Below are 21808 nucleotides of genomic sequence, written 5' to 3' on the forward strand. Positions count from 1 at the left end.
TTCAAAAGCATTCTTTTTTTTTTTTTTTTTTAATTAATAAATTTTATTTTTATATTCCCCATCAGCACAGGCAGTATCTCTTAACCTGGGGAGCGCTGTGCTAAAACTAGGACTTCTGCGAGAACCCGGTACACATGGTCTCCCTCTTAATTTCTCTGGGCCTCCCTGCCCCTGCCAACATGAGACACCCACCTCCGGTGACTGTTGTAGGATAGGAAGGTGCCCCAGCGCGCACGCGGTGGAGAAGTTGGTGTGTACAGCAAGCTGTTATCGTTGCTATTGTCACAGCAAAGAGTAATTGTCCTTTGCATAAAAAGCCTGGTGATATTTTTCTGTCTCCAAGCCTGCTTTCTTTTCAGTCCTTTTTACTGGGGCCATGGCAGGCAAACAGCCCAGCAGGCCTGGACTCAGCACCCTGGCGCGCCAGCTTCCCAGCAGCCCAGGCCGCAGGGCAAGTGCGCGTGCGCAGTCTGCAGTCTCCACCCTGGTTTACCCTGAGGAGCGATTCTTCTTCGCTGCAGGGCACAGCAGTTGGAAGACAAAGGCGAGTTTTAAGGCTCCCTCCTTAAGGCTGAGCACACAGTACAGTCCCGGGACCCACAGCAGGCGCCCGTTCAAGTAAGCTCCTTTGTTGTTAACTTTCCGGCCATCTCTTTCACTTTCCACAGCTTCTCACCCCTGATCCTTGGACCACTTCGCTAACGAATTACATGCCACAAGTTCAAGAACTTTGCTATCCAGGGGAAACTGGGCCAAAATATTATCTTTCGAAGGAAATTGTTAACTAGACAGAATTGTGTTACTGGCTTATTTCACTGAGCATGATCCCTTCCAGCTCCATCCACGTTGCTGCAAACTGCATGTGTTTATCTTTTTGATTGCTGAGTAATATTCCATTGTGTATATGTACCACATCTTAGGAAAAAGACTAAGTATAATAAGGTAAAAATCAAAATTAACAAGCAACCAGAAACCAGAAACACACGGGATGGGGGGGAGAAGGGATTAGGGTCAAAATAAGGGGGATGGGAATTGTATGGGGAATATAACCAGGATGAAAATGCATACATTGTGCAAAAATGAGAAATGAGGTAAAAAATATATAAAATAAAAAATAAATAAATATTTGAGTATAAAAAAATGTGTTACTGGAGAGGTATATATATTTAACCATAAAATGAAATAGTATACAACCATTAAAAGGAAAGAAAATCGATCCAGTTAAGACATTTTCGTGACATATTTCATGACATTGTTCTCTTGAAAAGCAAGAGGCAGAGCAGTGTATGTGATTATTACATTAAAAAACAACTATAACCTCTCAAACTGTCCTATATCCATATATCAATATGGTTGTACAAAAATGTATATAAGCATTTCTTTTTAAATTATAGATAAGTAAAATTAAAAAATAAATTATATCTATAAACCTCAAAAATTATTAATAGTGTGTTAAACATGTGAAAACGGAAGGGAGGAGGTTAGTAAAACCAGAAAATGACATCCTCGAAAATCAAATCTATGATATGGTAATATTATTCTTTTCAGGTGTAATTGTTCAAATATGTGTACATGCCCATGACAGATGAAAGAAGAATAGTCACAAACGTCCAAATGGTAATCACCACTGGGATATGGGATTTCAGGTAGGCTTTTACTTTCTCACACTTGAGTTCATTTTTGCAAAAAAAAAAAAAGCATCGATTGATTATATAGTCAGAAAAACATTAAAACAATAAATAGCAAAACAAAACCAAAAAAAAAAAAGCAGCAGCAGCAGCAGTTTGGCATAGTGATAAAGAATACAGACTCTGAAACCAGACAACTACATTCATGTCATTGCTCTGTAACTTATGGTTGTGTGATTTTGACAGATTATTTCTCTGTGCTTCAGTTTCCCCATCTATAAATGGAGATAAAAAGAATATAGTCCCTACCTGATTGGGCTATTAAGAAAATTAAGTGGGAAATATAAACAAAGCTTTCAGAATGGTGCCTGGCAATAGTAAATGCAATTTTAAAAGTTTAGGTATTATTTTTTTTATAATTGATTCTAAAAAGAAAATTAGCCAGAAGGCTTAGAGAATACAGGCTTTAATTAGGCAGAGAGAAATGATGTCCCTCACTGTCATCATGGCTTTGATGACCATTCACACATAGCCACTCCATTCGTGTAGATAAGGGAACTTCTGCTTCCAGGAAGAAAGAAAAAAGAAAGAGAGAGGTAGGGAGAAAAGACTGGAAGAAAGGAGAGAGAGAGAAACGTAGGATAAGAATGAGGAAAGAGAGGGAAAAGGACACAAAATAGGCCACAGGTTCTAGTAAGATGCTGGTGAGACAAAGTAGGCAAATGTCCTCCTCCTCCCAGGCATTCAAATTGTCCAGAAGATTCTCTGCCCAGCTTCCTGGTCATCTCCATTTGTCAAGAAATATGCAAGTTCATGTTGGTGATTTTTTTTTTCCCATAATTGAGATGCAACTGTTAGTAAAGTTCGGTTTGGTGACATTCATGACACATTTCCTAGATACCAGATAAAAAAATACTTTTAATTAGTTATAAATGAGAATGTGTACACAATTCTGAAACTGCATCTTCATCAATGTTTGCTTCCAACTATGATACATGTGACTACAGTGCCAATTCTTATTAACTGTGCAGTGCAGTGTGCATGACTCATTTCCCCATATCTAGTCACAAAAATGCTTCTAATTAGCCATAAATGAAAATGTACACACAATATTTCCAATAGCCACTCTGTTCCTATCAAAGTTCACATCAGAGAAAACTTAAACTGTTGCCACTGAGCTGCCTGTCTCCCATTCCAGCAACTCTTATTTCAGAAATGCTTAGAAAATGGAATCTTTAGATCTTGCTAGGTAAACAGATCTGAGGTAGATTGATTTCAACCCAAGTCCTTTATTTGATATACATGTGCTCTTAAACCCACCTAAAATGCATACCATAGCCATTTCAAAGGCAGTGATAAAATTACTTGGTTAAATATTTTGGCTAGATTTCCTGTTTCCAGAGGTCTGGGCTTTGTGTTCTGTGGCTTCTGCATTTGCACATGGGACTCAGAACAGTATTAAATGGCACCGCATCTGCCAACCTCCATAAGAACTGTGCCCCACAAGGAAGGCCCAGGTACCATTGGCTTCTGTGAGCCACACGCACCAACGACTCCAAACCTCAATAACTGCCTTCAAATTCCCAGACCTTTAACTTTCTTCAGGAATCCAGGCTTTAAGCTTCTTAAGGTGATCACAGACCATTAAGTACCGCCCTCAGTTCAAAGTGTGGAAAATATAAAATCACTGTAGTGATTCAGATACTCTCCAAACTCAAGGCTGTGAAGCATTCTGACCTGCTCTTAGATTTCTGTATAATCTCTCCATCGTTTTATAACAGGCTGTATCTGTGCAAATGGCAATCTTTTACAAGTCATAAGGCCATGATTTGTGCATGGCATATCACAGTGAAAGGGGGGCTTTATGTGAGGGGAGGAAAAACAGTTCTGTTAAACTTTGCTTACTTTCACTACCTTTAAAAACTCATTAAATATGATTCTGTCTTTTACTTGCCCGAGTGTTTAAAACCCTTTTTAATGAAAAATTCTAATCCTATATAATCACACCATAAGTACTTTCTTTCTGTTCAAAGAGGAAACAGTGTTAAATTTTAATGCATACCTCTGGCAGGCTATAATAAAAGTGTTCAGTCTGTTTTAAATCCGATTAGTGTAACTGTTACAGATTAGAGAAAAATCCCAAGTGATTGGAGCAAGTGCCCAACTCAAGGAAACTATTTTAGGGTCCGGACCTGATCATGCCAGACCCAAAGGGAACATCAAGACTTTTGAGTTCAGCTTACCCAAAGTTTGTTGAGAAACTAATAAAATAAGGCCCTGTGCTAGCTATTACAGGGTTATAAAGATATGCATGCAGTTGGGAGGCAGGTAAAAACAGAATGCAACCCTGTATACGGTGACAGAGGGAAGAAAGGGAGAAATGGGGAAATGTGAGAGAATAAAAACTAAAATCACATCCTAAAGAGAGAATAGTTGAGATTTCTTAGAGGATATCACTTCTAAGAAAGCCCTTAAAGGATGGGGAGACTCTGCCAATGAGTACACACAGACATCCTCCTAAAGAGGGAAAGGGCATAACGTTTTTTTAAGAATTAAAGTTCATTTGTTCAAAACTTAGAAAAAGGGAGAGGAACTTGTCCTTGTCAAGGACTGCTATGTAACATCTACCAGGCACTGACATCTGTCTTAATTAGTCCCTGCAAGTACCCCAATGAACTGGGTATTATTATCTGCATTGTAGAGATGAGAAAAGTGAACCTAAGGGACTGTCAGACTTACCTGAGATCAAACAGCTAGCAAATGGTGACACTTGCTTGTCTTCATATTTAGTCTTAGAAACTCCTTGAATCACACCTTCCTTTTTTTTAGCCATCGCTAAGACCCCTCTTGTTAACAACTTCCTTGATGATGAGTTAGAAATGATATTGCTGGTCCCTGAATTCATAACATTCTGCAGTAAGTGGCACTTACTGTACCCTGGTTTTTACTGTTGTCTTTTCTCATGTATATATTTACCTCAATGCTTTATAATTGGTAGGTTCAGTTGTGTAGAGCGTGAAAAACCTTCTAAAGAGAAATGTGTGTGTGTATATATATATATTTATACCTATACACATGTTTATGTGTATGTGTATATATATATATATATATATATATAAAGTATATAGATTGAGACATATGAGAGACTGTTCTCCTGCCCTCCTCACTTTGCCTTCCTCCATAGTCTAAAATATGTAGAGGAAAGGGTATTTATCGAAACCCTAAGAGTATGTGACAGAATGTGTGAAGCACCAGTAATGAGTATTTCAAAAATATTCCATCCATAGTTCTAATTTCCACCCCATGTAAGGTAAGAACCATTAAACTAGCAGGATTCAAAACTAGGTAATTTGATATATCAGGTTTCAGCTCTGCTTCTTTGTGTGATCCTTACCCTCTCCTCTCCGAGACCCAATTTTATCATCTGTAAATTGAAAACCATTGTATCTACTCTACCTCCATTTTATTAGCATATTATGTGGATCAAATGAAAAATCTTATATAATGGTATGGTATCAACCCTTCTGAATTAGAAACACTTTGAAATAAGTGCATTTCCTACGTGATTGTACACAGTGGATATTTAGTAATAGGTGTTGATTCATAGATGGATTTCAATGTCTTTCCCTTGGGGAAATAGCATCCCCACCTAGAGGTCAAGGAAATTGTAATATTTTCTACCTGGAACATTTACCTCCAAATGCCTCCCCTACCTGACTACATTTTAATGACATTGTCTCCTTGAAAACCATGGCTGTGTGGTTCTTTTTGCTTCTGAAATGAGCTTTGTGCTCCATATAATCATTATTCACCAACCTCTTTCATGTTCTCCATTCTGTACCTCCAAACCTAGATGCTCACCTGTACCTCTTCAAATTCAAAAAGATGTAACTCTGCCTTAGATAAATTAATGATTACACTGGAGTAGAGTACACATTTTACCTTCAAAAAAAATTTTTGTTATGCGTGATAAGAAAAAAAATTAATTTCCTCATCTAAAAAAAGGACCAGGAAGGGGAAATGAAAGCCAAATGCAACCCCCACCCCACTCCCCCCAGTAAGAGAAAGAACTGCAAAAAAAAAAAAAAAGATTCATGAATGCAAGAAGAAATTAAAACAAACCTGCAGGCCCTCATAAATACAGCAATCAGGCAGCTCCATGCATGCATCCATATTTGAATTTTTATTTTACATGAAGTATTTTTGTATCTGCTTTGCCTAAATTTGGCCTCTTACCAAACCCTAATGACTCTACTTTATGTTAAGCTTTTCCAAGGATCTAAACTTAAAACTAGAAGGGGAAAAAAATCTGTTAATTTATCTTGCAGGAAAAGGTGTTATAATTTGAATGAAAAACAGCAAGCAGACAGATAAAAAAGAGCTGGCACAAAGCTCGGGCAATCAGTAACATTTTTTGTACCTGCAGGCTGAGAAATTGTCTCCAGTGTTGTATGATGTTATTACCATCACCTATATTCACTTGTACATTAGGTTCAAGCATAATTGTGTGAAGATTTGAATGTTCTCTACAAATTTACTATTTTATAATAAGCTCATAATGTTAAAACAGTATATGTGTTCACAGTGGTACTTACACTCTATTAAGCAAACAAATCAAATCATTTTCTTTGAAATGCTAAGTACCTACTTTGACCTTTCTGCAGACCCAGGTCAGTTCTGAAATGGCCCATTAGTAGTCTTATCTCTAACCTTTCTGCCTTTTATCCCATCCCTTAACAAAACTCACTGACCATATGACCTCAACATTTCAGAAACTCCCCTTGTCCTATTGAAGGGTTTAAGAGAGAGTGGAGCCACTATAAGCTATATGAATATTCATGGTAATCAAAATATGCCTAGGAACCAGAAGGCAGATATGGTATCTATCTAGTTCATAAATCTAGTTCAGAAAGTAAAATATAGGGCTTGGTAGAATGTGAGTGAATTAAAACAGTAGGAATATTAAAACCATGCACAAGCAAGAGGCAAAATCATTGACACAGGTAAATGCAAGTTTAGAGGTTTTGACATTGAGTTTAACATGAAAATAAAGAGAGGGTAGTGTTGCCAATTTTAGAAGGCCTGTTTGGTACTCTTATTTATTTTAAGAAATAATTTAATAGCATTTTAAAAAATGTGGGTACATTGTAAAAATAATTTCAAAAACACACAAAAGCAGGAAGAAAAAAAAATCTATGCTTCTATCTCTCAGAAATGGTCCTTGTTATTGATTTTAGATATTATTATTCCTGTATTCTTCTATGAATGCTTTAATGACTTAAGCTGTCATATACTGATTTTTAACTTACATTTTTTACTTATTGTCTTGTTAACATTTTTCCATGTTATTAAATATTCTCTAACTACAATATCACTTTAAAAGCTATATAGTATTCCACTAAGCAACACTGTTACCTATGGATAGACATTCAGATTGCCTCTGCAACACAATTAAGATGGTGATAAACTTGCAGCAGGTTCTTTTTGAATGCTAAAGCATATCCATCTGCATAACTCACAAGACATTTTGCAACCCTTAAAGCTTCTGACTCTTGTGAATTTAGTGACTCAGATTTTTCTATTTACTTACACTTAATTTTTAGGCTATATTACACACATGCACACACATGCAAACACAAATACAAACATACACACACACATTTTGCATCGAACTAAAAAACTCCCTCAAAATAACTGAATCTCCATCAATTAACATTCTGTTTTTGTATGTGTGCTTCATACATATTTGTTTCTGTATCATCATCTTTATAGTAAACATGAAATAATATACACATTTACGCACTGCACAAATACTTGCACCCAATCCAAAGACCCTTCTCATTTATTTATTGATTCTTTCAGCATTTATTGAACACCAATTGTATAAATTATACTGTACCATGCTGATGACAGAAATATTTAAGCAATTTGGATATGTTCTTACTGAAAAGCCAGAGCCACCAGGAAATGTTCATGTCTTTCCTGTATTTCCCTCAATCATCAGAAGCAATACTTAATTTATCTTAATAAGGTGTCACGCTAATTTTAAGTGGAAAGAGGACCTTTCCCAGCTTGTTGACCAGTTAATTAATAACAGGAAACTAATATCTCTCTTGACAGTAGTATAATTTGCACCAATTTGGCCCAAATCACCAGAATTTCCAGAAGTTCCTTGCATCTGTGGCCAAGATAACAGCAAATAGATACCAGTTATGCTGTTATACCAGTTAATTGATAAATGATGGGCAAGTGAACATGTATATCAACAGTCTTGCAGGGTCCCATCACCCTCCCTTGAAGTTTTAGGACCTGCCAATCAAGATCCATCCAGTAACTCATAGATCTTCATTCTAAACTCTGCTTCTCTATTACATCATTTCACTTTTTAATATGTCTGTATTTACCTTTTCAGTTTTTCACTAGCTCTAAACCTGAGACTGTACCCATTCTCTCTCCAACATTCAAACACCCATCAGGCTAAACAGTGGCCCTCTTCTAGTAAGTACTTGAAAGAGTACTCAAAGCCAGCCTCCTCAAAATCTTTCCTGATTGATTGAAAGGAAAAGCAGCTTTCCAGGGAGTTCCATCTCAACAGCATGCCATTCCCCATGGAAAGTGTATCTGGATATAGATAGTGTTGTTACATATGTATGAGAATATGTTTTACTTATTCACCTGCCTTTTTTCAGCCTGATTGTAAGCCCCTAAAGACTGAGAACATGTTTTCTCTCTATTCTGTAATGATCCCACCCCCACAGAGTCACACTGCTAAATGTTGGTACCACCTTTCTTCAGAGCAACTACAAGTAATTACAGAATTTTAACTGGCTATGTCTAACTGAGACTACAGATTTTCAGAAGTGGGAAGCAATGTTGGAAGTTACCTAGTCCATCACCTTCGCTTTTTTAAAGTGAAGGTAGTGTTTACTTCCTACCAGACACCCTGTAAACTCTTTTTTTGTGAATTATCTCATGTGATCCTCAGAGAAACTCGTAGAGTAAGAATGCTGAGTAATCACATTCTTGTGTGCACACCAAAACCCTCCTTATGCATTTTTACAATAAAGTATACATAAATGAATGAATAATAATATATCAATCTAGGATTAGGACCAGAATGAAACAGGAGAGACCCACAAGATGCAAAATTTAAAGAGCACTTGTCTCAGGGTTTGCATGTACCTCTTAAATTTTGCATTCTAATTGCCTTTGTTGACTCACTCTAGTCTCGGCCCTAACCCAAACCATATTTGCATGGCAGCTACCGCTCTGAATCTATTTATGTAGCTAATACAATCATATGAGCTAGGTGGCATTACCCTTAGTTACAAATGTGGAAATAGAGATTAATATGCCTAACATATCTGGCATTCCTGGTGGCACAAAGGGTTAAGCACAGCACTGTGAAGCTATGTGCAGACTCTGCAGTTCCATGCCCGGCTGGCCAGGGAGCTACCCACATGGCACAGCAGACCTCTCCTGTCTTGCCCACTGCTCCCTTCAGCAGTGTATTTCAGTCAGTCTGCCTGTTCTGTTCCCCACTCTGTCTCTGGTGAATCCTCTTACCCCCTGCACTTCTAGCCTCTACCCCAGTTCTTATATGCATAAATAAATAAATCTTTAAAAAAGTATGCCTAACATATCGTAATTAGTGAATGATAAAGATGGTATTCAAATCCAAGCATTCAAATCCAGATGGAGGTAGACAGACAATTGAATGAATATAAGAAAGAAGGAATGCATGGCTATCAAGCCCGTACTGGAAGTTCTAGGCAGAGCTAAACCCAGAATTCTGATTTTTCTGGCTCTCAATGTAGTACAGTCCCCCCAACACACACACCTCTGAGGATCAAGCTTTCTTTGATGCATTATCCAATTAAATGTGAGAAATTGTTGACTTCTCTTCAATTGTACAAATAATTTTTTAAAGCTGTTAAAACTTGAAGTGACACCTGTAAAAGATACCTGTCTGTAATTTCTAACATTAGTGAATGGTTTTTCTCCAATTATTTACTTTCCACAGATGAGTCAAAGTCAAATTTTCAAACTTTTAAACATTTTAGTTTTAAACTTATAGTTTTATAAACTATACGTACAATTATGAGCTTCTAGACTGCTCATTTTCTACCAAAATTCACAGACTCCAGTGTCTGCCTAGGTCTTTTCCTGGACTCTTCCTAGGTTGTTTCGCTGGCTCTGGCAATTTAACAGATTCTATATCCCAAAGAATAGGGATTAACTTCATAATGGGATATAATGCTTCACAGAATGTTGTTACTGTATCTTTCATGAAGCCTTTTTTTTTTTTTTTTGTTCTGCCTTAATGCTTTCTGCCCTTAGTAAAAATTTTGAATTACCTTGCTAGTTTATTTTACTTGCTTCTCAACAAGAATCAGGGGTCAGATAAATTCTGTCATTTTAGTTGCCATTGATACTCACTTAGTTTTTCACATTTCCTAATCTTCAATTCCTAGATACGAATCTGATTGGCTGAGATAATTTTTCCAGTCATGCCAACGTCTCCTATTATTTGCTGCCTGCTTCCTATGGACTGATTCCCTGTAAACTAACAGTCCATTTATAACCAAATTAGATGAGACCAGGGACAGGGTCTCATGAAAGAGAACTTGGCAGTTTAGGGCAGCTTCATATCAAATGGTACAAATTGAGAAAGCAAAATATATAAAGGCTAAGTGAGAAATCTTTTGTTGTTTATACTTTAATGGGTTATTTCTGAAACAATTTGAGGGTAGAGGGAGTCTCTGTGAATGAATTAGTAGTAAGTTGATATTTTTAAATTCTGTATTATCCTCTAAACAAAAACTAGAACAATGATAAAACTTTGAAAAATCAGAAAAACGTTGTCATCAAGAAAGTGTGGAAAAGGAATTCAGTATCAGCAACTGTTATGAATGGGTTAGAAAATGTGATGTGCTATATGCTTTAGCACTCAATATGAACAGGTAAACCCAATTTTAATCCTCTTAAGCATACATCTAAGAAATTCATGGACACATCTGACAAAATTTCACAGTTGGATGGATCATTTAATACATCAGGCATTTTATCTGAATACATTTGTTTCATGTCTTCTTAGAATTATAGTTTCTGAAGATAATACTTTGCTATTTATTTTAATATAATTTGTTTATGTATATTTTATATCATCGTTCATTTTTTGTACAATGTTTGCATTCTCCTCTTAAGTGTCATCTCCATAGAATTCCCACCACCAATTCACCTGTGCACCATCACCATAGTCCCCCGTGCTCTCCTTCCCCTTCCCTGTTTTGATACCTCTCCCTTCCCCATCTTCTCCCTCCCCCTCACCTGAAGAATGTCTCTGATTTATAGTTGCCTGTTAATGGGGGAGAGTGGTTGTCATTATTTTTTCCCCTGATCCCTTATTTGGTTCCCCTACATTCCTCATATAAGTGAAACCATCCAATATTTTTCTTTTTCCTTCAGACTTATTTCACTGAGCATAATCCTTTCTGGCTCCATCCATGTTGCTGCGAATGGCATGCGTTTATCTTTTTTGATTGCTGAGTAGTATCCCATTGTACTTTGCTATTTAAAATTAGATTTTTGCAGCATCTAACCCCACATATCAATTTAGGCAATAAATAGAATAGTATAAAATGTTCAGAAATATAAATATATGTACTTTTCATACTCTTTTTTATAATTTTCCTTTTTAGTCCATTTCACTATTTCAGGGAAAAAAACATGAACCCATATAGTATAATGAAACAAGTTTAGATCTTACAGCTAGATTGCTAAGTGGGGCTGATTTTGAACAAGCTTCTATGTGAATTTAGAAATTGTTTATCTGATTTAACCTTACAGATCTCATTTTGTAAATTTTTATAAGTATTATGTAGGAAGTATATAAATAATATATAATGCCAGCACTTGTCAGGCATTCTGTATGGTAACTTTTATTTTATGTATATTTTTGGACAGACAACTCATGGTGTAGGAAACATGACAAATTGACATAAAATCATAGAAATTCAATGTAAAATGTGGCCAGTATACACAAATCAAATATTGAAGGGTTAGAGATCAATCAGGATAGGCTAAATTAGGCTGAAGTATCAAATGAAAAACCCAGCTAGCAGGGGTTCAGCTTCAGCTACTCAGGGATGGGGCTGACTGAAGTACTAGCGTTCTAATAGCTTCTCCTTTGGAACATGCAGATTCCTTGGTCACTAGCAGGGTAAGAAGGTGTTTGAGGGCTTCTAATCACATTGTGAAGCACATATTGGTAAAGAAAAAAATATATATATATATATATCACTTCCACCTACAGCTACTTGCAAAATCTAGTGAACATGGCATCTTACTGCAAGATGGTGGAGAAATGTAATCTTTCCCTACACCTGGAAGGAAGAGTATGGGATGTGATGAGCACTACAAGACCCTACCACAAGACATTGTCTGTTTGTGCAAAAGAGTGTCAAAAAGGAAGCCTCCAGGTTTCGAAATAACTAAATGGCTATTACCCCAAATTGTTTTTATTCTATTTTTTAAAGGAACTGTAGAACTGAGTTTATAATTAAGACTTTTTGGAACCTTTTTTTTTTTAAGATTTATTTATTCATGCACACAAGAACCGGGATACAGGCCAGATGTGCGGGAGGGTGAGGGACTCACCAGAGACAGAGTGGGGAGCAGAACAGGCAAACGGACCAAAAACATTGCTGAGGGGAGCAGCGGGCGAGACAGGGGAGGTCTGCTGCGCCATGTGGGTTGCTCCCTGGCCAGCCGAGGATTGAACTCGTGCTGCAGAGGCTGCAGATTGCTTTATAGTGTGGTGCTTAACTCCTTGTGCCACCAGGGAGGCCCAGCCCTGGAATCATTTTTAAGAAATGTGTTTTATCCTCATGCTGACTTAGCACAGGTTAATTTGATCTGTTTGGGTATGGGGGAAAGCTTTATAAATAATCATTGCCAGAATTGCCCTAAATAGACCAAAATAAAGGAAGTTGTCTTCCAGAAAAGAACTTTGTACAACAAAGTGTTAAATGAAATACTACCAGGCAAATAAGGTAATGCTCTTTTGCTGTCTAGCACCACGTAAGATGCTAACTGAAAGAGTAAATAAAAACACTCAACGTGCATTTAACTTTCATAATTTACCTTCTGCAAGGTTGATTTAGAGTATGCAGAATATGCCACATTATTTAGGCTGTAAAAAGGAGCTGCTTTACACTACCTGCCATGTACAATTATAATAATCTGTCAGACAAATATAATTACAGAGTGTGATGTCTGTGAAGCCTTTGATTGTGTGGTATTGTCTGCTCTGCATTGTGGCACAGCATAAACAATTGTACTCTGTGGTAACTCTCAGCCAGGACTAATGCTCCACATTAGGAACGCCCCAGCAAACAGCACAGATGGTTGGATTGGGATTTGAGATTGTTGGCTTTGTTTGTTTGTTTTTTCCCCCAGGACTTTTCCAAGGGCAAACTTGACCACAATAAGCATTCTGCAATACAATGTGGTAGGTCTCCAAGATATTAATAAATTATAAAAGTGAATGGGGATGGAAATCTAATGCAGGGTGTAGTGAGTTAACAAGGACCAACCATTTTAGTGATGAAAATTAGGTTGAGAAAGGAATGCATGATCACTTTAATGATTATAAAAAATGAAGTGACATACCAAGAGTTTAAAAGATGAAGTTATTATTTTGTAGAATAAGTTGTAATCTGCTATTAGACTTTCATGCCAGCTGAAAAAATAGGAAAAGTAACTGTCATTGGAGTCTTTGCATAATGATATTTAGTTAAAAGGTATATTTAGGGGTATATTTGACTTCAACTTAGTTAGTGGTCTTGCCATACCATCAGTACTAAGATGGATCAGGGTACTTTTAATTTATTTTTCAATATAGATGATAGCATCACTATGATCCACATACCCAGAGACTTTGCTGTAGCACTTCTCTACAGGGGATACCTTTTTCTCTTTAAGATGAGACTTGGCTCAGTAGGTTTTAAGAGGTATTAATTTATCAAATTCTGTTCTGTTGTAATTCATGTGGTAGAGAAACCAATAACACTGAACCTAAGTAAATGGTCAGCAAAAAAGAAGGGTTTGGATTTGGCATTTTGTTTTCTATTAAATTACAAATCTCTTAACATTCTGATGATATCTGAACCAGCTCCAAAAGATCAAACAAATTTGCACTAATTTTGATCCTTTGAAGAACATTAATTTTCTGTTCCTTCTGGCCATATGTGAAAAGAATTCCAAAGGTGAGTTCTTATACTGCGGATACCTCTGGATTTATCCACCATTGAGAGGGAACATTATTTTCATAATGTTTCAATATTTGAGTCTTCTAGTATAAGTCCCAAGGAAGATAACAAAATAATCACAGAATCAAGAAATCTTTGCATTGGAAAGACCTCTGCCCAAGAAGAAATGGTTACTCCAACCTTTGGTTCCCACAATACCCTATATTTCTCATGGTTATTGCAAGAATAATATGCCTACTTCTATTGGTCTACAAATTCCTTGAGACCATAAATTATAGTTAACTCTTCTCTGCCTCCCTAATGCCTAAAACAGTGCCTAAGTTAACATGAATAGCTAAGTTGATAGATGAATAGATGAGGAAAAAGTACTTTATTATAATAGTGGCTGTCCTTTCCCTCCAGTCCATTTTGTGTTTGAAGAGTCAAGTGGTTTCAGAGAAGCTTTTATCTCTCATTCCGGGTGTGAAATACATAATCTAGATTAAACCAATTAGCACATTTCATCTAGTAACAGGTTTTGACTCTGCCTGGGTATGTGACTTAAGATTTCAGTTTAGAGTACAGTTCAGGATTATTTTTAGAAGGAAGATCAAAGATGTCCTTTTGGGGTATAAATGGATGTCCTTTTCTCGGTATAAGTGTGGAAACATGCATTCCTAAGAGATAATAACAGCCATCTCAGGACCATAAGGAGAGCAAGTCTTAGGAAGGAGCCAACATCAAGAAAGGTTTAGAGACAGAAACTGGAACCCTCATTTGAACTCAGTCTTACTTCTGGACTTTCAATTATAAAAAAAAAAAAAATTGGCCTATTTCATGTCAGTCTGAGTCAGATTTTTCTGTTTCTTACAACATGAAGCATCTTGATAAAATTGTGAATATCACTGTTGAACAGATGTGAGTTGAACAAATGCAATGTATTTCAGAAATATTGGCAAGCCCTAATGGAAGCCATTCTACAAACCAAAAATGATAAAAACTCCTAATATTCATTTCTCACAGGCTTACTTAAAGAAAATGCTGATTTGAAGTCTTGTATAGGAAATATATAGTTGACCCTGGGATATCTACTTATGTCTAAAGGCAAGAGAGTCCTCAAAAGTTATGTCAAAAAAGTTCCCACTAACCAAAGATGGGACACCTTGAGCATCTAAAAATAACAATTTTAGGACCTCCCTTGTGGCGCAAGGGGTTAAGCACTGCACTATGAAGCAATCCACAGTCTCTGCAGCACGAGTTCGATTCCTGGCTAGCCAGGGAGAAACCCACATGGCTCAACAGACCTATCCTGCCTCGCCCGCTGCTCCCCTCAGCAGTGTATTTCAATCAGTCTGCCTGTTCTGTTCCCCACTCTGTCTCTGGTGAATCCTCTCACCCCCCACCCACAGCTCTGGCCTGTACCCCAGCTCTTGTATGCATAAATAAATCTTAAAAAAAATAATTTCAGTGGATTGAAATTAATCAAATATGTTAAAATCCACACATTCAGAATGGTGCAAGAGGAAACAAACCTCACTGATCTTTGATAATATTAGGAGGCCACCTAAATAAAGAGAAACAAGCATTTAATTTGCCTTTCTGTCTGAGCTGTGCTCACAGATGTAATAGAGGTTAAGTTTCTCTCTATTGATATGTTCCAGCAAAAAGATGAGGAAAACTCCATGTTGCAAACTCTTAATGAAATAATGGACTTAGGTAATAAACATCAGCGGCTGCTAACATTCCCCCGAGTAGGGACAACCAGACATTATGAGCCTCTTGATGGAAATACACCATACCACCTATGAAGTACTCTTGCCAAATAATCAAACCTGAATCAGATCAAGCCTCTTAATCTGTCATAGGAAATAAAAAAAAAGATACGCAATCAACAGAATATGGGAAGCCCTATAGGGAAAATGACCTAATTTTCATAAACAAATCACAAGAAAAAAAGGGGGGATAACTTATAGATTAAAAGATTCTTAAGAATCCTAACTGCCCAATGTAATGTACCTTGTTGACATACTCATTTGAACAAACTGCTAAAAATAATGAGACAGTCAGAAAAATTTGTTCCTGACTGAATATTTGATGATGGCAAGCAATTAATTTCATAAGTATACTAATGGTGCCATTGTTATTTTAAAAAAGATTATCTTTTATAGATTCATACAGAAGTAATTACAGATACAAAGATATAGCATCTTTAATATACCAGAAATGGAAGAGAGGGAAAGTAAAGAAGAAATAAGATTGGCTGAGTTCATTGTTGAGTGCTGTGTAGGTGAGGGTTCATTATATTATTCTTTCTAATCTTGGGTCATATTTAAGATTTCCCACAATAAAAAAATTTAAGGGCCTCATTCTATAATAGTGCAACATTATGCACACGTGCCAGCCTAACTTGGTTTCATGTAAAAAAAGCCAGTCTTTTCAATTATGGTCTAATTTCTCCACATTCTAATTCACCCACATACCTAGCCACAGTTACCGATATCTGCATGCCTTCTTCCCAGACAATGGGCATTATCCCACACATGCACACTCATTCCTATGGAGGTGTCATAGCAAACCCATCATTCTCCCAGCCCACACACAAAGACTTCATTTTTATAGAAATGGTTTTCTTTCATTCATTCCCTTACACCTCTTTTCTACTTCTACCACAGTGTTCATTCTGACTCCCACATCTGTCTTTACAAAATGATCATACTTCCTAACTCATGCAAACAGTATATAGCCAGTTCTAAATTAAAAGAGTTCCACCTTTCTGCGGGCCTCTCTACATAATCTGGCTGAGTCTAAACCTCTTAAGTGAAATGCTCTCCTGGAAATGAAATCTGCTTTCTATGTTCGTCTATTTTATTTCAAACTCAATACAAAGCTATAGTCCCCAAAGAAAAGTTATGCTGGAGTTAGGTTCACACAATTTCCCTGAAATGTAATACGAGATTTAAACACAGATGATATGACTGGTTAATAAATGTCACCATTGAGTGGCTTTGTTCACCTAATAATATCATCCAGATCATTATAAACAAATTGAAGGGGTTCTTATGTGAAACAAACACGGCAGGACTTATTCCTGCGTAACACAAGACCGAGGCAGGGCAGCCAATCCTAACGGCCTGCGAGAAGGGGCAAGGCTGGCGTGCAGCTTTGTGGAATCCCGGGAGGATTTTATTTCCAAATATAAAATTCATGCCATGCTCACAGGCAGAACCTTAGAATAGTCATAATGATCTAATGGCAGCATTACTATGGAAGGCTGCTACTAATACTTTGAACTACTGCCGTTCTATACAGATCCAGGGATATGATTTCAAAGCTCATGTGGAATGAAGATTGCCCCAACTGAAAGCAATCCACCTGAGTAAAAAGGAAAGGAAAGAAAAGAAAAGGGCAGAATGCAACTGAAGCCCACAATTTGGGATTTCTAGGATGGGGAGGTCGGAGTTGGTTCTTTGATTGTGGGGTTTCTTTTATTATTGTTGTAGTTTGGGGAGGGAGTGGCAAAGAAAGAGAAAATGTCTCTAAATTAGAAGGCATTGCCTGCCTTTGACTTTTTGAATTACCTCTAACTTAAAGACTATAATATGTTTATTTTCCTCTTCCAAGAAGAGAGGGGTGGTAACTGCCTCCATCACCCTCATGCTCTCCTCCCGCTGCTCATGAGGGGATAAGAACTCATTGATGACAATCCCTTGTTGTCTGTCTGTCTTCAACTCTGATGGCAAAAAGAAGAGAAATAGCGTATTAACTGTGATGGAGCTGGAAACCCCTGTAAGTCCTGCCTAATAAATACCCAGGACCTGTTGGGCATGTCACTTGACATTTAGATGCCATGACTTGTTATATTTCTAGAAATCAAAGGAAAAATCATATCCTTTGCAAACAAGAAAACTACATAACATTTCAAATGCCAGTTAAATGCCATATTTATAGGTAACCTTCACTGTTTCAAAGCTAACCCTACAATTCTTTTGGAGAGAGATTCTAGCAGCTAACAGGCCTGTTAAACATCCACGCACACAACACACGCACACACACACGTCATTTTTAAGTGATGCCGAAATTTCCTTCTTTCAATAATTTGCAGTTGGAATTCATAATTTTAGCAGTATTTCTCACATATAATGCCAAATTTGGTAACACCCACTTAATGTGCATTGTAACATGTGTTTAAGATACATTGAGCTCTGTGGAGAAAAGGGGCTATAAAAAATCTAATAAATAAGTAGATGATTGACAAAGGATAATATTAGGAACTCATTTTTTAAACTTTATAAAAAATACATGCATGTGAGTTAATTTGCAGCTAGATCATTTCCTTGGCAGGTAATGTGTAGGGATCCCACATGCCCCAGATTTTAAGATTCTGGATTATGAAAAGAAAAAGCCCATGGTCCACAGAAGCTCATTCTGAGAATGGAATATTTCTCAACAAGAATTCAAGCAGAAATCCCAATTTTGGCCTTAAAAATGCATTTACTTATGCTATTTGGATTGTGAAAGAAGTTGAAATATAGAAAAAAAGTAGAGTTATAAAGGGCAGCTGAATTCAACCACATGGCCAAATTTGAATCAGCAAACTGACATTCTCTGAGATAACACACATTATGTCCTTTAAAATTAAAAAAGGAAAATAAGAGCCAAATATCATTACTCATTTGTTATTTTCTGAGCTGGTTCAACTCAAGAATGCATAATTTCTGGTTATAATGCAAACTAAGGAAGGATGGAAGCCAGATATAAACAACCTCTTCCTTCTGGAGTAAAATATATAGCTATCCAGGGATTTAATGTGATTATGAAAAGAGACCATACATTTTGAATCTTGGCTGCTACAAAACCTGACTTGGCAATCTATAGGTTGATCATCAGAGAGGTAAAGAAGCAAAGGTGAGTCTATGAGGACTGGTTAAGAAAAGGAAATAAGTATTCCATAAGAAAGCAAAAGTAGGTAAAAGTTTATCATAAGCAAAGTAGGCTGATGAGGGTATAGAAAAAGATGTCGCCAGTAAAACAGTGTAAGATTATTTAAGCTAGAGCATGACATTTGAAACTTCACATAGAAGGGTAAGTTTCTAATGCATTAGGCTTTGGGGTTTTATATATATATATATATATATATATATATATAGAGAGAGAGAGAGAGAGAGAGAGAGAGAGGACACTTTTTTCTCTCTCCTTTTTAATTTTTCTTTGGTGATTTTCTGACTGTTATTATTACCGAGATATACACACAAACATATATAGCAATTGATTAATTTGTTTTTTTTGTAGAGATACTTTATGTAATTCAATTCCATACCATCCTTTATACGTGGCATATGTAGAATGTTGCTTATATCAAAGTCATTTGTTACATTAATGTTGTTCTGATTGCTTAAATTTCCCTGTTTGCTAAGTTTGGAAACATTTAACATACTACCACACCACTGATGACTTGATTTTACAATTTCTGTTTTCTTATTCTAAAAATATAATATGATATATATATATTCCTAATTATAAGACGAGAGACAGCTACCCTGAGAATGTGAAAAAACAAGTTTGAGAACCAAGCCAATATACAGAGGATGAAAGGGTAGAAGGAAAACAGCTTGAATTATCATTGATATTACTGTGCTATAAATCAACCCAATAGTTGTCTGCTTCTCCTGAACCTCTTTTTATATAAGATCATAAAATCTTTTTATTATAGAGGCTACTTTTAAGTTCAGTATTCTGTTTTCTGCATCAGTACTAATACAGTAAGATTTGAGCTTTCCAAACCCTAATCCCTGAAAAACTTAGAGCATGAAGTTTATGCCAACAGATTTAGGGGTAAAGATCAAAACCAGCTAGATACAAAAGCTGATTCTTTGGGAAAAGGAGGAGTGGGGAAAAAGAGAGAAAACTAAGATATTAGAATTTTCTGATAAATACACAGTGAGAGTTGACAGGTAGTTAAGAGAGTTCATGCTTGATAGCCTTTATTTTATGTAAAAAGTAGAAGTTAGCATTCATTTTATAAGAGTAAGAGAAGCAGACCATGATTTTAAGAAGGGAAGTTATATGACCAGTTTGTATTTTAAAACAGTCTATCTGGTAGAGGTTCAAGGGATAAATTAAAGAGAGAAGATAAGAAAAGACTAGCAGCTGAGTGATCCATGGATTGATGATGGATTGATGCAATCATTCAGGGAAAAAAATCATGGAGGTCTGAATGAAGACAGTGAGAAGGTACTAAAACAACCCCGTAGATGTTTATAAGCCAATCATTGTACAAAATGACTATTTAGATATTGGCAAGGAGGAAGGGACAGGAAAAAGAATATGATGTCAAGGACTAACATTAGAAACCTCAGCTGAAAGGGAGATGTTTGGGGACAAGATAATGAGCTTAATTTTGAAAACATTAAATATAGATAAAGTTATTGAAAAAGTTATAGATTTAGACAGAAATTGATATACATATAGAAATCAATTGCATTTGTGGATCAGAGTTCAAGAGAGAGGTCTGACCTGAAAAGAGAAAGTGGGGAGAAATTTGCTCCCATAAAAATTGTTGTTGAAACAGCACATCTGTGAGATCAACTTATATGAGTGTAGGAAGATTTTTTGTGGTCTTTGTTTCTTGAAATTAATCAATTATTTTAATTAAAGTTACATGACTTACATTATTGTTGGTTTTTTGAAAGCACAGGATCCTCCCCCTCCGGTATCACCTTTGTTTTTAATACACTTCCTATAACTTACCAATTTGATGACCTTCACTCTCTTCAATGATTCCTAATTGTCTAGCCTACATTCATACTTTGAGTTAACATCATTTTCACTCATTTTGTGTTCAGAAGTCAGAGAAGCCCCAGAAAAATCACACACACCATGGAAACCAAGATCCATTATAAACATCATGAATCCATTAGTTATAGTTGAAGGTTTTAAGAAGGTTACAATGAAGGTTTTAAGACTACCAAATGAATAACTTAGTAGAAGGAAACGTAGTAAGAGTGAAAATCCCCTTTTGTCAGTTCTGACACTAGTCATATTGAACAAATTTATGTAATATCTTGTCACCAATTTTAGTATTTATTATGACTATGGTATAATGTTCTACTGTGTTCTTTACAGTCATCCTACATACACAGATACATATACACATGAGATTACCAAACATGTCTTTAACCCATTTGAATGCTTATACTATAAAGCACACATTTCCGTTTTTTCCTTACAGAAAGGCAAAGTTTTTCTTATAGTATCTCTCATAAATGACCTTAGTACTGACCCAAATATAACCTACTAATTACCCTCTGTGTACCTTCCAGGCCCTGATTAGTTGTATTTAGCATTTGTGTGAGACTGTGATTCTACTCTGGAAATCTTCCGTATAGCTTGTAATTCCCAGTGGAAAAAAAAATTGCTGTGACCTATACAGTTGGAGAAAAGAAAACACAGCTACACTTTTCCAAAAGCAGAACAAAGCAATGAAATAACATACCTTTCACTGGGGACTTGGTGTTATCTGAAACCCTATAATCCACATCCCATTCTGCTTCTTCAATAGGTTGGATGATTTCAGTGGGCGGGTTGGAGAACTAATCAATTTTGAAACAGCATCTGCAAAAATAGATAATGTTCATCTAAAGGGCAACGTAGTCATAAAACCCTATAGGGTGAGTAAATAAACACACAGGCTTTGTGTAAAGGGGTTCCCCTAGATGAAATGGCAATGTAGTACTGGCAGTGTGATATTCCATCAATACAATCAAAAGAATTTATCAAGCACCAATGTTAGGATGAACTATGTGATTAAACTGACATAGTTCCTGAACTCCTAGAATTTATAATGTTATCTAACTTCCACACCCACTATGGAACACTTAATAACCTAAAATTCATTGGTTCCACACTAACTTTTTCTCCCAAATTTCTTTT

Source organism: Talpa occidentalis, unplaced genomic scaffold, assembly GCF_014898055.3.
Source record: "Talpa occidentalis isolate TD23 unplaced genomic scaffold, MPIMG_talOcc4v2.1 talOcc4.11, whole genome shotgun sequence".
NCBI lineage: Eukaryota > Metazoa > Chordata > Mammalia > Eulipotyphla > Talpidae > Talpa > Talpa occidentalis.